The sequence below is a fragment of the Eutrigla gurnardus genome, assembly GCF_963514095.1.
Source record: "Eutrigla gurnardus genome assembly, chromosome: 22".
Classification (NCBI taxonomy): domain Eukaryota; kingdom Metazoa; phylum Chordata; class Actinopteri; order Perciformes; family Triglidae; genus Eutrigla; species Eutrigla gurnardus.
In genome coordinates, this window is record NC_139933.1 from 12,697,377 (window position 1) to 12,714,706 (window position 17,330).

A 17,330-nucleotide genomic window follows, 5' to 3' on the forward strand; every position below is an offset into this window, starting at 1 on the left:
GACAGTTGCTATTTAGAAAGTCACACAGCTGATTGGCGACTACGTTCTTAAGGATCTTAGAGAGAAAAGGAAGATATAATATAGGTCTGTAGTTTGCTTGAACTCCTGGATCAAGAGTATGCTTTTAAAGAAGATTGTTAATTACAGATACTTTAAAGGACTGTGGCACATAGCCTGTTAGAGCTGTTGAAGGAAATAACTGCAGAAAGAGTCGTCCATCTCTGAATACTGATGATATTCAACTGTCTGCTATAAGTCCCCTGACACACACACACACACACACACACACACACACACACACACACACACACACACACACACACACACACACACACACACACACACACACTAACACACTCTCGAGGATGATTGGTATTCCTGTCAGGAGGCAGTGATGGTGAAGACTGACAGTCATTTACAGACATCTGTCTGTCTGTTGAACAAAGTCCTGTCTCTGGCTGACAGACAGGAGGAGAGACATAGGTAGAGACATAAGGACAGACAGATGGAGAGACAAGAGGACAGACATGAAGAGTGACTGTAGGAGAGACATAAGAATAGACAGGAGGTGAGACAGGAGGACAGACTGAAGGAGAGAAATGAGGAGAGACATAAGGACAGACAGGAGGAGAGACATGGGTAGAGACATAAGGACAGACACACAGAGAGACAAGAGGACAGACATGAAGAGTGACAGTAGGAGAGACATAAGGATAGACAGGAGGTGAGACAGGAGGACAGGCAGGACAGCAGATTTCATCATGTTCCAATCCAATCCACTTTTATTTATAGAGCACATTTAAAAAAAAAAAGTTGACCAAAGTGCTGTACAAGTCAAACACGAAATCACACAGAGATCAAAAGCACACAATAGGCCCGTTTCGAAGCATGCATTTGCCTCGCAAAACCAGGCATTCTGGGAAAAAAAACGTCACAAATGCTGTTGATAACTTCCCTTTGCGACATGTCACATGACTTTAAAAACTTGCGGTATCTCCAGGGTACCTCCCTCCGCATGCTTTTCTTTGCAGATGGTCTCAAATAAGTGCGGACATAAGACACTCCCCTCAACGTTGCCCTAGTTGGTTAGAATTACCACGTAGTATTTCCCACGTGAGAAAATTCCTCAGCCTCCGTCAACAAGGGGACTTCAAATGCCTTGGCTCGAATTCGTCAGCGACGAAGAAAGCCAGCGCCACTAGACCATATTCTATGTGCAAAGTCCGTGAAGTTTCCCCTGGCTCGACAGTTTTTGTTATGTATATAATTATTAATAAAGTTTAAATAAAAAAAATAAATAAAAAAAAGTCAGTGAAGTGCACCTGTGACGACTTGACGTGGTGGGAACTTGACGTGTTTATGACGAGTTCCGGCGGATCCTCTCAAGTCTCGTGCATGCATAGGCGCAAATGCATGCTATCCGAAACGCAGCCAATGACACATACACAGGATGTCACATAAATATTGAGACAAATCATTTTAATCTGACATCGTCTTCACAGCAAACAATAAGATACTTTCTGCCTCGTGTTACTTTGACCGCAGGATCATCAGTGTTTATTGGAGTCATCGAAGAGGAGGCAGGGCTAGCACCAGAGAGGAGGTTGGGCTTCCCTCCATGTACCCACCAACCAGATTCATTCATCATGGCTGAAATCACCACTATTGCTGCTTTGTACAAGTTGAACAAGAAACCAAACGCCATCCTGTCTGCATTCATGACATCATCCATAGGTGCTCAGTGGATTTCACCAAGCTGTATTTACACGTGGGCTGGTTTACCACAGCTGGAGGAACCCAGAATAAACTATATTGGATCATAGACTGAGGTAGAATTGGCTTTTACTTTGTTCACTTTAGATTTGCACTGTTTCACTGAACTCATGTATCTTACTGGTTGCTTTCATTTTCTTAGAACAGTGTGACATTTTACTTGATGAGCAGGAATCCATTGAATCTTCAAGGCTGTCTTTGATCTGCCAATTAGGTTTGCTATAATAGATACACGCCTCAAGGACAACACCCATACATGTTTCATATTACATTTCTGTAAGTTCACGTCAGCGATAACTGACCAGTGAGACTCGGTTCTGTGCAAGTCCAACCTCTGTACGGGGCAGACCAGGCTGCAGAAAAAAATTTAAGGGGGGGCATTAAATTTTTTCAGGGGGGCAAACTTTTTCAACCTACATTTTATTTGCTTCAGGCTGAACAATGGCTCTGTGACCACTCCTACAGTGCAGAGAAATCATTTTCCTCTTACTAAAAAGGGGCAGTTCATCCCAAAATCTAAAAAACAAACAAACAAAATAGTGTAGTGCTGTGTCCATTTATTCAACTCAAGCATTTATTCAAGAACAGCAACAAGGTTTGTGGCATTCAGATAGCACCATACAGCTTCACTTCTACTGGAAACAGAAGCACTGATGTCAACCTGAAAACTGAAGTAAACATTCGTACTGGGAGAGGTAGCTACAGCAGCTAGGGAGCTACCTCTCCTAGCATGAATGTTGACTCCAGTGTTACTGTTGACTTCAGTGCTGACGTTTCCAGTACAAGTGAATATCGCTGCTTCCTGCTCGCTCCCGTTTGCGTCGTCACTTGTTGTCCGCGTATTTTTGCGGAAAAAAATATGGATATCCATACCGAACACCACAGCTAACTAGCGACTCTATGAGCAACTGTGACCATGAACGTCAAGTACTAACAGCGTCCCTGAGTGTGACTCAATGACCCGCCTCCCCAACCCCTGTAATTGGCCAGCACGTTTGTTCGTTGATTGGATTGGTTGAATTGTATGATCGACAAACCGAGATAGGAATAATAGAGAGTTGGCCACTCCGAGGTAAAAACAAAACCCAAATAAAATGATCAGCTTCCAGCCCAGAGCGGGCACGGCTGACTCTGTGGGCGGGCATGGCCCGCCAATGCCCGCCCATGCCGCCAGGACTGGTACGGGGCAGCCTCAGCCCAAGAAGATGAAATGTAACCAGCACCCGAAAATCATGCTCGCACGGTTTGTCCTTGGGCTTCCAACAAAAGAATCGGGTTAATAACAGTCTCTGGTCTCTCCACATAGTCTGGTCTCAGGACTGAGCTACTATCTTAGACCGCTGAAGGACCACAGACAGTCTCTGGTTTCTCCACATAGTCTGGTCTGGTCTCTGGGCTACTATCATAGAGATACCAGCTGGTCTACAGCAGCGAGAAGATATTTTTACAACATGAGTCGTTATTCAGCTTTTATCTAATTTAGACATTTAAGAATGTTTTCATCAAACTGCAGTCAGTTAGTTACAACCAATCAGCTCTCAGTTTAGAATTTCCCATCATGCACTGAGGCGTTGAAAACTGCCTAATTTCTCTGTGATGCTTCATTTACATACAGTTTGTTTGTTCTTCTCTCACACACACACACACACACACACACACACACACACACACACACGCACACACACACGAGAACAGAAAACATTGTAATTACTAGCATAACTGACATGTCCTCTCTCTCTCTCTCTCTCTGTTTATCTGTCCTGTATCTCTGAGCTCGATCGCCCTCCAACTCACTAATTGCCTCGATGGCTGACATCGTTACACTGAAGGGTGTGTGTGCTTGTGTGTGAGATGAAGTCTTCTCTTAATTAGCCTCCTCTTCTTCTCCCCTCACCTCCTGGAGAGCTCTTTGATTAAACCACTTTACATGTTAACACTGTGATCATCTGACACACACACACAGTAACACACACACCAACATACACACACAGTTACACACAGATTTTACACACAGAAGAGAGAAGTCTATGATACAATTATTAATGTTAGAATTAAAAGGTGGACTATTAAAACAAGAAGACGATGCAACATCCTTATTTACTGAATTCAAATGGTCAGATCAACATAACGTACACATACTTTGTATTAAAACTTAGATTAATCCCAATTTAAAGATAGTTTAGAGTAATTTTCTGGTATACGCCTCGAGTACATTAATAATAGTATATGTTGTTGATTTACAGTAACACTAGTGTATGCTGTTGATGTACAATAATACTAGTGTATGTTGTTGATTTACACTAATAATAGTATGTTGTTGATTTACACTAATAATGGTATATGTTGTTGATTTACACTAATAGTATATGTTGTTGATTTACACTAATAGTATATGTTGTTGATTTACACTAATAGTATATGTTGTTGATTTACACTAACACTAGTGTATGTTGTTGATGTACACTAATTAGTGTATGTTGTTGATTTACACTAATAGTATATGTTTTTGATTTACACTAATAATAGTGTATGTTGTTGATGTACACTAATTAGTGTATGTTGTTGATTTACACTAATAATAGTATATGTTGTAGATTTACACTAATAGTATATGTTTTTGATTTACACTAATAATAGTATATGTTGTTGATTTACACTAACACTAGTGTATGTTGTTGATGTACACTAACTAGTGTATGTTGTTGGTGTAAACCAACACTAGTGTATGTGGTTGATTTACACTAACACTGGTATATGTTGTTGATTTACACTAACTCCAGTATGGTTGATTTACACTAATTGATCTTTTGAAAATATCTTCAGTATGTATTAGACATGAGGTTTCTGTTTAATTAATGAGAACAGAAGGATCTAAACGGACTATTCCATCGATAAACTTAAACAGCATTGTACTGTGTGTGCAGGTGTTCTGTAGCATGTTGCTAACAGTGGTTAGCTTGTTTATATTACTGTTTACATATGGTGTCTCAGTGTAAATAAATGGGTTGCGGTGGCAACCTGCTAATGGGGCTAATTAGAAGAATGTTAGCGCCAACCCTCCCTTATTAAGCAACAACACCCAGAGGACACACACACACACACACATGCACGCACACATACACACACACGCATGCATGCATGCATATATGTTCTGTTTATGTATCAACACCTAGTAATGCACCGCTGGGTGGTTTCATCGTTTTATTTCTTGACTTTATTTCTTAAAGTTTTGAATTATTATGATCAAAACTTTATTTATTCAAGTGTGTGTGCGTCTATGTGTGTGTGTTAGTGTGTGTGTGTGTGTGTGTGCAGTAGCAGACAGCTTTAAAGTCAGCAGTATTTGCGTGTGTGTGCAGCAGCAGACAGCTATAAAGTGAGCAATGTGTGTGTGTGTGTGTGTGTGTGTGTAGCTATAAAGTGAGCAATGTGTGTGTGTGTGTGTGTGTGTGTGTGTGTGTGTGCAGCAGCACACAGCTATAAAGTGAGCAATGTGTGTGTGTGTGTGTGTGTGTGTGTAGCTATAAAGTGAGCAATGTGTGTGTGTGTGTGTGTGTGTGTGTGTGCAGCAGCACACAGCTATAAAGTGAGCAATGTGTGTGTGTGTGTGTGTGTGTGTGTAGCTATAAAGTGAGCAATGTGTGTGTGTGTGTGTGTGTGTGTGTGTGTGTGTGTGCAGCAGCACACAGCTATAAAGTGAGCAATGTGTGTGTGTGTGTGTGTGCAGCAGCACACAGCTATAGAAGTGAGCAGTGGGTGTGTGTGTGCGTGTGTGTGTGTGTGCGTGTGTGTGTGCGCGCGCGTGCGTGTGTGTGAAACTGAAGTGAGAGTGTCAACGTCGTTCTCAGCTCGTCTCGGCGAGCGCAGCGCTAACAGGTGCTAATGAAGCACACACACGGTGTGATGTCAGGGTTAAACAGAGCGTCTAAAGATCCATTAATGTCACATTATTAATGAATGTTATTGGTGGATTCATTAACGAGGCCATGAAGGTGATGATGAGCTGCTGCTGCTGCTGTTAGCACCTGTCACACTGACACTTCCTGTCTGTCTTCACGGAGATGATGCAGAGCTGATCAGACGACTGGAGTTAATATGAAGTAATTAATGGACATTTACGCGAGAGAAACCTATAATATTTCTATATAAATTCAAGAATGATACACTAACAATAATAACAATATTACAAATGACAATCCTTATAATAAATTATAATAGAAATAATAATAATTTAACTGTTATTTTATATTTACATATCTGATATACTGAACAACTGAAGTCTGTAAAAACAAAAGGATGTTCGATTTGACTCTTCTGTTTCTGATGTTCAGGAAACAGAAGAGCGTGCGTGTGTGTGCGCGTGTGTGCGCGTGTGTGCGCGTGTGTGTTATCTGATCAGGGAGGTTGTGTGTTGAACATAACAGGAGCATGTTAACATGAGGTGCGTGCTTATCTCCTACAGAGTCACAGATACAGGCCTGCTGAGATGCTTTATTAACATTATTTGTTATTGCACTAATAATAACTTTGGTGTTTAGTTTGTTTAATAATAAAATAATAATACCTTATTTTTTAGTACCAACAGATGACACCATGTTGGATGATTGCCAGGGTTATTAATTGATAGAAAAAAGACTTCATTGAAGTTGCAGGCTGAAGATACATTAAAATGTTCCACGAACTCCACATGTGATGTTTGTCGGTTTACAGCTAATGAAGTCTCCAGTTGTGTTCTAACTAAGTCTCCAACTGTAAATCCATCCTAGTAAAGAGTTTCACCAACAGGGAGGTAAGTGGTCTCTCTCTGTGTGTCAGGTACCAGGATGTAACATTACTCACACTAACAACAGGTCTCTCTGTGTGTCGGGTACCAGGATGTAACGTTACTTACACTAACAGCAGGTGTCACTCCTTCTTTCTCTTCCTGCTGATAAAAAGAGTTGCTGGATAAATCAGCTAAGATAAATATACACTAGTGACAGAACGTAGCTAAGCTAGCTAGCTAGCTAGCTAGCTCGCAAGATGAGCTAACAGCCATGTTGGTGGCTTACCAACCTACCAAGTTACATTAGTTAACAAACACACATCACACTGAGACAGTCTGTTAAACTGACAAACATCACATGTGGTACAGTTCAAAAACATTACCTATCTCTCTCCATTGACTAGCTACATATTTATTCGGAAATATTGTCATTCATCCTTTTCCTCTCCTCATCACACACACGCACGCACGCACACACACACACACACACAAACACACACACTGAGCGTGTACGTGTGTAATTAAGTCGAGAGGTAATAAATGTTACAATCTGACACACTGCCTTCAGGTCAGCTCATTAAACGCACGCACGCAAGCACACACACACACACACACACACACACACACACACACACACACACACACACACACAGAAGGTTGTAGATGTGACAAACTGATTTCAGGGCCAATTAAAGGACTATCTCAGTCAACCTGCTGTCATTACCCTGAGAGAAGCTGTGTGTGTGTGTGTGTGTGTGTGTGCGTGTGTGTGTGCGTGTGTGTGCGTGCGTGTGATGAGGAGAGGAAAGGGATGAATGTGTGTGTGAGGTCAATATGAGGCCGTCTATCATGCAGAGAGACATTCCTTATATACTGACTAATACACACACACATGGCCTGGAGGAAGTGACCACTACATCGCCCTGGCGATATGTGGACGATGAGTGATGACACACACCAGTAGGAATCTGATCGTCTGACTACGTCTCCATATCAAATCTCTGTCGCCATAGTGACCACTATCCATCAAAGAAGGGAGTCGGATATGACTTTGCTCAGCTGCCCAGGAGTAAAGTAGCGTGTCCCCAGATGTCCTGTCATTACCTGACCCTAGGCAACGACAACGGCGGGACAACAGGATGTAGGCAACGACAACGGTGGGACGACAGAATGTAGGCAACGACAATGATTGGACAACAGGATGTCGGCAACAACAACGGCAGGACGTCAGGTTGTAGGCAACGACAATGGCGGGTCGACAGGATGCAGTCGACGACCACAATGGGACGTAGGTAACGACAATGACAGGATGACAATTATGAGACAACAATAACAAAAACTAAAGGGCAGAGACAACATCAAAACAACCATGAAGAGACAACGACGAGACAACGACATAGGTGATGCCGTGATGTAGGTGATGACAGGATGTAGGTGATGACGGGATGTGATGACGGGACGTAGGTGATGACGGGACGTAGGTGATGACGGGACGTAGGTGATGACGGGACGTAGGTGATGACGGGACGTAGGTGATGACGGGACGTAGGTGATGACGAGATGTAGGTGATGACGGGACGTAGGTGATGACGGGACGTAGGTGATGACGGGACGTAGGTGATGACGAGATGTAGGTGATGACGGGATGTAGGTGATGACGGGACGTAGGTGATGACGGGACGTAGGTGATGACGGGACGTAGGTGATGACGGGATGTAGGTGATGACGGGACGTAGGTGATGACGTGATGTAGGTGATGACGGGATGTAGGTGATGACGGGACGTAGGTGATGACGTGATGTAGGTGATGGCAGGATGTAGGTGATGACGGGACGTAGGTGATGACGGGTCGTAGGTGGATCAAACTAACAAAGATAGACTGAGAAATCAAATGAAACTAAAGAAAAGAAGTTCCGTTAAACACAACCCACCGTCCACCTTCCACACAGCTGACCAATCACTGCATAGGGGCGGGGCTTGTCTGTTTCACCAAGTTGTACAAACAACTGTGAAGTCTGATGCTTGTCCACAAATGACACACACACACACGCAACCTTTTCCATCCCCCAGTTTTCTAAGAGTTTCTTAAGAGTTGAAGTAAATATGGGACAAACAACAATGTTGTATTAACTAATTATACAGGTTTATAGACTAATTTACTGTATAAACAGAGGACTAATAACAGCTGTTATAACAGCTGTTATCACGGCACAAACCAGGCCCAGGACCAGGCTGCCTCTCATTGGCCGATTTGTTAATGAGCTCCAGAATCCAGGACGTATGACTAAAACCCAGTTAGCTCTATAATCCTTTTTTGTCTCCAACCGGTAAATCCTCAGGAACTGGAAACCATAGCAACCATCCTCTCAGCCAATCAGACGCTTGCCACCCAAATAGTTTAACTTAATAGACTAAAAACATAATAAAGAAAATTGCAGTGGAGGATGTGGAAATCAGACCCTTTAAACAGGTTCAATAATAATAAAAATAATAATAATAAAAAATAATAAATAGAGTTTTATTGCTTGTGTTTTTATTTAAACCAGCTGAGTTTGTATTGGTTGCAGCCACCAACTACCTCCACCAGGATGACCAGATTTGGTTAGAACATATTGACAAGACGCCCATATTTGGTGATAGGATATTATACAATGTGACGGTGTGTGTGTGTGCGCGTGTGTGTGTGTGTGTGACTAGAGTGTGCGTGTGTGCGTGTGTGTACATCTGTAGCCTACGTGTGTGTACATGAGTGTGTGTGTGTCCAGTGATGCTGTAAAAATAGATGTCTATGAATGTCTTACTGTATTAGTAAAAGTATCTGTAATATCTGTAGTATCGGTAGTGTCATCAGTGTGTGTATTGTTTGTGTCTCTAGTATCGGTAGCATCTAAGTGGAGAAAATATGTTAAACCTTCAGTTTGTGTTCAGTTTAAAAGTGGAAGCATTCAAAAAAAACGTTGACTGCAGTTTTTAGACACACACACACGCATGCACGCACACACACACACACACACACACAGAGAGAGAGAGAGAGAGAGAGAGAGAGAGAGAGAGAGAGAGAGAGAGATTCAATTAGCCCCTCTCCAGAAGACAAAAGCGTAAACAGCATTCACTAACTGTCTGAACGCCGCCTCAGCAGAAACTAAGCCAGAAACGTCTCAATCCTCTGTTGGATTCTCTCTCTCTCTCTCTCTCTCTCTCTCTCTCTCACTCACTCACTCACTCACACACACACACACACCTTTTCCAGTTGGACTGAACGCTGAACGTGTTTCTGCCTTCAGGCTGAACACAAACATTAAACATGACAGAATGTAAAACAGTGCTGTAATATTTCTGCTGTTATCTGTCACCTTCACACCATTTCACACCTGATCACTGCTTCATATAAATAATTTATTACTACAGAATGCAAGCACAACACAATTTCAGTTGTGTCAGCCTCAAACAGTTCATTGTATGAAGAAGTTCATACATTTACAAAGAATAAACCAGGAATAAATAAGATAAGAGATCATACATGTGAGTGATAAGAAGAAGAATGAAAGCAATATGACAAAATGACATTTAGTAGAAATGTTACACCACATAGTTATGTTGAGATGACTAAACTACATAGTTAGGTTGAGACAACTAAACTACAATGTCATGAGACCAATAAACTACGTAGTTAGGTTGAGAACACTTAACTATGTAGATAGGCTTAATTAATACAACTATATTGCTAAAAAAAAAGGGAATAATTCAATCACAGATCAGATCTGATGAATAAATTATTCAATTATACAATCTTTACTGATGTACTTTGTATAACTTGACATATCGGATTTGGTGTTTGAAGGCCTGTATTCCCAACAATGTCATCAAGGCCATCAGAGCATCATTGAGCTCCTGGACAGTCTGGTGGTACTTGGTGGCGTTGGATGTACCGATACATAACATCCCAAAGGAGCTCAGCTGGATTTAGGTCTGGGGGACCTGAGGGCTAGTCAATGGCATCAATACTTCATCATCCAGGAACTGCCTGCACACTCTGGACACATGAGGCCGGGCTAGTCCTGGACCAGGAGGAACCCAGGTCTCACTGCACCAGGAAGAACCAAGGACTCACTGCACCAGTGTCAAGTCTGACAGTCGCTCTGAAGATCTCATCACGGTACCTAACAGCAGTCAGGTTACCGTTGACATGGACCAGCTGCACCTAAAGGGTCTCAGTATCAGACTCCAATGGGTCTCTAAAGTGTGTTGTCATGGTAACCAGTGCTTGTGTACAAGCCACCTCGGCTGCAGTGTAAATGTCACCTCTGACACGTCTGCTGTTGTTTGGATGCAGAGTTAAACACACAGCAGCGATCATGTGATGCTAATAAAGGGGGGCGACCTTTAGGATGATGAAAGACAAATGTCAGAAGGGAAACCTGTGTGTGTGTGTGTGTGTGTGTGTGTGTGTGTGTGTGTGTGTGTGTGTGTGTGTGTGTGTGTGTGTGTGTGTGTGTGTGTGTGTGTGTGTGTGTGTGTGTGTGTGTGTGCAAATGTGATTTTGACTGCTGAAGTTTAACACAAAGAAACTGAAGGAAGTTTAAAGAATTGAGAGACTGTGTTCAGGAGAGGAGGATGATGAAGGTCACCTCCTCCTCACCTTCATCCTCCTCCCCCCCTCCTCTTCCCTCCTCACCTTCATCCTTCTCCTCCTCACCATCATCCTCCTTTTCCTTTCTCACCTTCATCCTCCTCCTCCTTACTAACCTTGTTTTTAAACTCTAACCTTCATTCTCTGCTGGTCTCTTTTCATTTTCTGTCAATGTTCAAACTGAATTTCAGTGAGTGTATCAGTGTGTGTGTGTGTGTTGGGGTGGGGGGGTATATTTTGGCGTACGTTGCCGCGGTGACGGGTAATGGGAAATTGATTGTGACAAAATGACATTACAGACGGACATTTCCATAAGACTTTATTTACGTTGTGTTTCCGTGGGGAACATCATCTGCCTTCATATTTGATTCTCAGCTGCCGTGGCGCTGATGGTCTCCACGGCAGCAGTGGCGGCGGCATCCTCTAGGGGAATCGAACCTGTGGCGTTCGCTTAAAAAATGAACAGCCGAACCGGTTGCAGTCATCTTCTCTTTTAACCTGAACGGCGCTCTGGCCTCCGCATACTCACTTCAAATCAACAGTTAATTTCATTCCCATGATTCTCGGCTCTGCTGCGGTGCCGCCGTTGGTCGCTGGTTTATTGGCAGATATGAAGGCAGCGGCGGGCCACTGCGGCGCAGTAATTATGGGCTGCAATAACCTGATGTGGTCCATGTAAATGGAAACAAATCACATGTACATCTACTGACTGAAGGCAAACAGAGGGGCTGATGGGTATTTGATTTGAGGTTGTTTTTCCTGCGTCTGTTTCTCGTTACTATCTGACAGAGAATTCATTTCTATCCAATCAGCAGTGAGATTCAGTTTGTTTTCAAACTCTATAGAGACTTAAAGTTTACACCTCAAAGACTTTGTGATACAGCAGAAACTTTTCTTCCTGTTTGTGTAGAAAGTTTAAAGCTCCAACACTCACCCTTATATTACAAATTCACCGTTAACCCTATAAACCACCAGGAGGATGGAGGCGACGAGAGTTCTGGTGAGCGCAGGATCTGTATCGGCAGATACTCAAGGTATCAGTGTATGAAAAGTGGTATCCAGCCATTCTTAGTAAACAGTCAGAAAGCAGAAGAGCCACAGCGTTTCTTCACCAGAATCGCCAACCTGTTGGCCATCGCCCGGGGAAACCAGGGTTTCTTGGGTCATCTCATCATCGTCCTCTAATATTGATTATCTGCTCAGATAGTAGTATTTGAAACACTATGATGGAGATGTTACGTGACCAGGTGAGCTTTTTGTGACCACATCTACCACCAATGTTGAGATTATTTTGTGATCAAATTTTTATTTTATTTGATAGACAACAAAGGTAAACATACAATCAATCGTTCATAGGAGGGCTGAGAAATATTGGCAAATCAATGTATTCATCATCAGCCAACTCAATTCTATGTCACATTACCCATCTGAGCCATACACAACAAACCCTGTTATCCCTAACAAACCGGCATATCAGCAAAAGACCCACAGGAATGTTATCCAGACAAAACAAAACTACACTAGCGATAAACTAGAGAACTCAAACCAAATGCGACACTCACCCACCCCATCCCCCTTGATAGATTTCCATATAAATACACTGACAAATGTGTATCTGGGTGACAGAGGAAAGAAAAAACATTTAATTCAGTCCCATTAGTTCAGGAATGTTGATGTTATCCGATTGGATGGCTAATCTCGCCGTCGTCATTTAATGTGGATATAATATCAACTATTTACAAGTAGCTGATTAATCATTAACAGGGTGGTGGGTTCTCATGTCAGACAGCATCACATCTGACACACATTTATTAGAATAAATTATGAATGGAGGCTGCGCTACTAGTGGCCGAGAGAATCACAAATATGTTGAATTATTCACAAGGAGGTGGGGCTAATGCATCATTTACACACATTAATGTTTTTTAATATTGAGACTGAATGAGAAATAATGACCTGGATGATGCACTTAAACACATCGTTTGGCCTCGCGCACACACACACACACACACACACAGACACAAAGACACACACACACACACTCCGTATGTGATCAATAAGTTCTAATGTCTTTACATAAATATACCAATCACGAGAACATTTTCTGTGATACAGACACAATAAGAATTGTTTAAAAAAAGTTTGAACAAAGCTGATTAGACATTTACGTTGCAAGATGAAGTTGGCAAGATTTACGTGGCGAGATGAAAGTGGCGAGACGAACGTAGTGAGATGAAGGTTGTGAGATGAACCAATATGAACATGGCGAGATGAAGGTGGTGAGATGAACGTTGCAAGATTTACGTGGTGAGATGAACTGATGTGAACGTGGCGAGATGAAGATTGTGAGATGAACCGATATGAAAATGGCGAGATGAACCTAGATGAACGTGAGGAGATGAACGTGGAGAGATAAAGGTGGCGAGATGACTGGGTGAGATGAAGGTTGGAAGATGAACCGATATGAACATGACGAGATGAACGTGGTGAGATGAACTTGGTGAGGTGAACATGGTTAGATGAAGGTGGCGAAGGTAACAGTAATGAATGTGGCGAGATGAACCGATATGAACGTGGCGAGATGAACCGATATGAACGTGTCTAGATGAACCGATATGAATGTGTTGAGATGAAGATTGTGTAATGGGAATTTTGGATGTTTGTACTTTATAATCAGAATATTTGTCAGGCCAGACGTCGATCCGCATCTCCTCATCTGACTGTTATACTATGACGAAAATGAATGCCTGTTTGTAGATGATATGAACATGAGTGCCACATTGACATAAGATAATTTCAGGACTATGACGCCTGTGTTCTGTAAATCTTGACCTTGCCTGTACATCTTGTCTTTGTAAGATATCCATCCTTTGGTTCCTCCTCCTTAAAAGGGAGACTGTTGTTGGACTCAGGGTCGTTCCTGCTGAGTCTGAACCTTTGCATCAGAAGGCAGGGGTGACCAGTCCCTCCTCTGCAGATGAGAATACTTAGTGGAATAAACCTCGGAGAAAAAGCTGATCCTGGTTGTTGATCTTTATTGGGCAGATTCATTTTTCCACAACAATTGCAAGATGAACCGATATGAACATGGCGAGATGAAGGTGGTGAGATAAACGTGGTGAGATAGACCTGGCGAGATGAACCGATATGAATGTGGCGAGATGAATTGACAGTGACCAGGAGTCCTTCCACGGCAAGAAAGAAACTCAGTCCTGTTGAGGTTGAGCTTCAGGTGATGCACAGGTCGAAGTGCTGATTCTGAGAAGCGAGTTGCAGTCAGACTGTCAGAAAAGGGGAAAGAGGGGATGAATGTCTTTTCTTTATGAAGTTCTCTTGAATTTTATTTAATTATTAGAATTAAAACAAGTTAAAAAGTTGATTCAGATCAGCGTTAATATCTCTCTAAGAGGAGAGTCACTGGAAAACACTGGAAAAACACAGACATAAAACATTGCTGTTTCCGGTCACATGACTCAGACAGACCTGTCAATCAAAGAGAGAGAGAGGCCGTTGTTTTATTCATGCTGAACCTCGATCATCCCATTCTGTTGAGAGACACTAAAGGGAACTCATTTTTTATTTATCAGCAACAACCAGATAATGGAGCACTCACTGTGTGTGTGTGTGTGTGTGTGTGTGTGTGTGTGTGTGTGTGTGTGTGTGTGTGTGTGTGTGTGTGTGAGAGAGAGAGAGAGAGAGAGAGACAACAATAGCCTTTTAGCACAAAATGCTAACTGAAACGTCTCCTGATGTGTTTTCTAAGCTGCATGCCTGTGTTCTGTCATTTCCTGTTTGTTCCGCCCTGCTGTTTCCTCCATCATCTCCATGACGATGGATGTCAGGTTTCTGAAGGGGAACGTCGACAAATCGATCACTTGATTTAAATCAGCAGATCTTTAAAACTTCATCACTTTAGAGTGTAGAAGTAGAAGATCCCAGTTAAAGAGGAACAACTCAATGCTCTAATGTTGTCTTCGCACCAAACGCAAAGCATTATTTGAGTGAAACTTTTCTCAAGTGAAAAATTTGCATGACATTGTGACACAAAAGCCTATCAGTGTTGAGATTCTCCTTCTGTCATCACAGAAGCAAAATAAAGACAAAACTATATTACATTATGTTAAGTGTTGCTGGGGAAGCTACAGTGTTAGGATAGACTACCTCTGATCGATGCAAACTCCAGATAACAGCGTATCTGGGACTTCACAACATGTACCAAACAACAATAGTTCTAACTTCAGCCATGATGGATGAAACCTTGTTGGGATCTACATTGATGCCAGGAAACAAAACGCCGTCCTGTCTGGGTTCATGAAATCATCATGACATCATCCAGAGGTGCTCATGGATTTCACCAAGCTGCATTCATTAAATCTAGCAAGATCCATGTCAGCTGGTATACCACAGCTGGAGGAACCCAGAATAAACTATTTAGCTGTGATTTAATATCAATAACCAGATGAAAAGGATGCTGAAATAACTCCATAATGATGGTGATCAGTTAAAAGTTTGAAGTCATGCTTTGTTAGGACTGTCTGCAAGATGACAAGCTAACTTCTTTTAAATGCTTGCGTTTTCTAAATGGAGTCTGGTTGATGGGTGCTAGGCTATGCTAACATTGTAGCTGTTCCATCAACACTCCAAATAAGGTCATCTAGACATAAATACGGCAGAGACCTTGTTGTTTGGACCATAGACAGCCTCTGGTTTCTCCAAGTAGTCTGGTCTGGTCTCTGGACTATAGTGAGCTACTATCGTAGACCTCTGGGAGACCACAGTCAGTCTCTGGTTTCTCCACTTAGTCTGGTCTGGTCTCTGGACTAATGTGAGGTACTATCGTAGACCTCAGGGGGACCACAGTCAGTCTCTGGTTTCTCCACTTAGTCTGGTCTGGTCTCTGGACTAATGTGAGATATTATAGACCACTGGGGGACCACAGACACAGGAGACAACATTTGTTTCCTCCATTTAGGATTCAGGAAGACCACTCAGGTGAACCGTTATTCAAGTCTTTTGCATTGACAAATCTGCTTCACACTTCTGACAGCATCAGAAGAAGTGAACACAACGAGGCAGGGATCATTTAATTGGTCGACACGCCTCCTGGTTGGGGGATTCGGATAGGTCATTGTACAAAAAGGGGGAATCTGAGAGCAGACATTTCAGAACAACAGCTGGAGTCTGTGCAAGCAACGATAAATCTGAGACCTGCTCTCAGATCTTATGAGCAGAATAAAGACAGAAAAAAAGGCCCATGAGCAAAGCAGAGGACATGTAGACGTCACTGAGAGATGACAAATACAACTATTAAATTGTTGAACTTATTAAAGCATAACTATGTGATGTATTATACAAAGGATTCACATTATCGATACCACCGACTGTTACCGCTTCAATTTAGTAAACTGACCAAAAACAACATTCTATGAAGGACGAACTTTCTGTTAAAGAAGTGAATGACAGGAAAATCTATAATAAATGCAAATCTTGTGTTGTGGGATCGTTAGAGTTCATGTTGGACTTGTTACCGTGAATGTTCGAGTCTCTATTTAATATATTTTAAATATATATATATATATATATATATATATATATATATATATATATATATATATATATATATATATATATGTGTGTATTTCATGATACTGTCCGACTCCTATTTCATTTGTGAATCATGCTTCCCCCGGGATTTCTATTTCATCTCCTTCTGGATCTTCACTACAAGTTCAGTTCTGAGTTTTGACAAAGAGCCCAAAGAGTTTGACTTCCTGTTTAAAAGGAGACACAAAACTTTTAATTTGAAAGTTTTGTTTCCTGTCTGATGCTGGTGCAGCAGTTTTGCAGTAAACTGATGTGTTCAGGTGCAGAGCGAAGCGTCCGTCAGGCTGCAGATTCATTGATATTTTCTTCTATAATTTGAGCTGTCAGACAGGCTGCTGTCCACACCTCCTCACCTCCTCCTCCTCCTCTTCTCGCTGGGTCATTTGTCATGGAGGAAATCACCGCTCAAATCTTCCACGGCGGTAATATCTCTGTCATTCACCCTCCCCCTCCCCCCTCCCCCTCTCATCTCTGTGCGATGCTATCGGAGGAGAGAGCACCTCCTCTCTGTTCCCCTGATAACACTCCACTGCTTATAATGTTAAGAAGATGATAAGA

General features: G+C 42.2%; 1 protein-coding gene across 1 annotated transcript in view; it reads right to left on the bottom strand.

The window, feature by feature from the left end:
- Positions 1 to 10,206: 10,206 nt before the first annotated feature.
- LOC311032831 (protein phosphatase 1 regulatory subunit 3C-B-like) overlaps positions 10,207 to 17,330 on the bottom strand; it is a 90,089-nt gene continuing 82,965 nt past the window's right edge. The window contains exon 4 of the transcript XR_014599218.1: positions 10,207 to 10,222. The gene's annotated coding sequence lies outside the window, so the exon portion shown is untranslated. The remainder of the gene's footprint in view (positions 10,223 to 17,330) is intronic.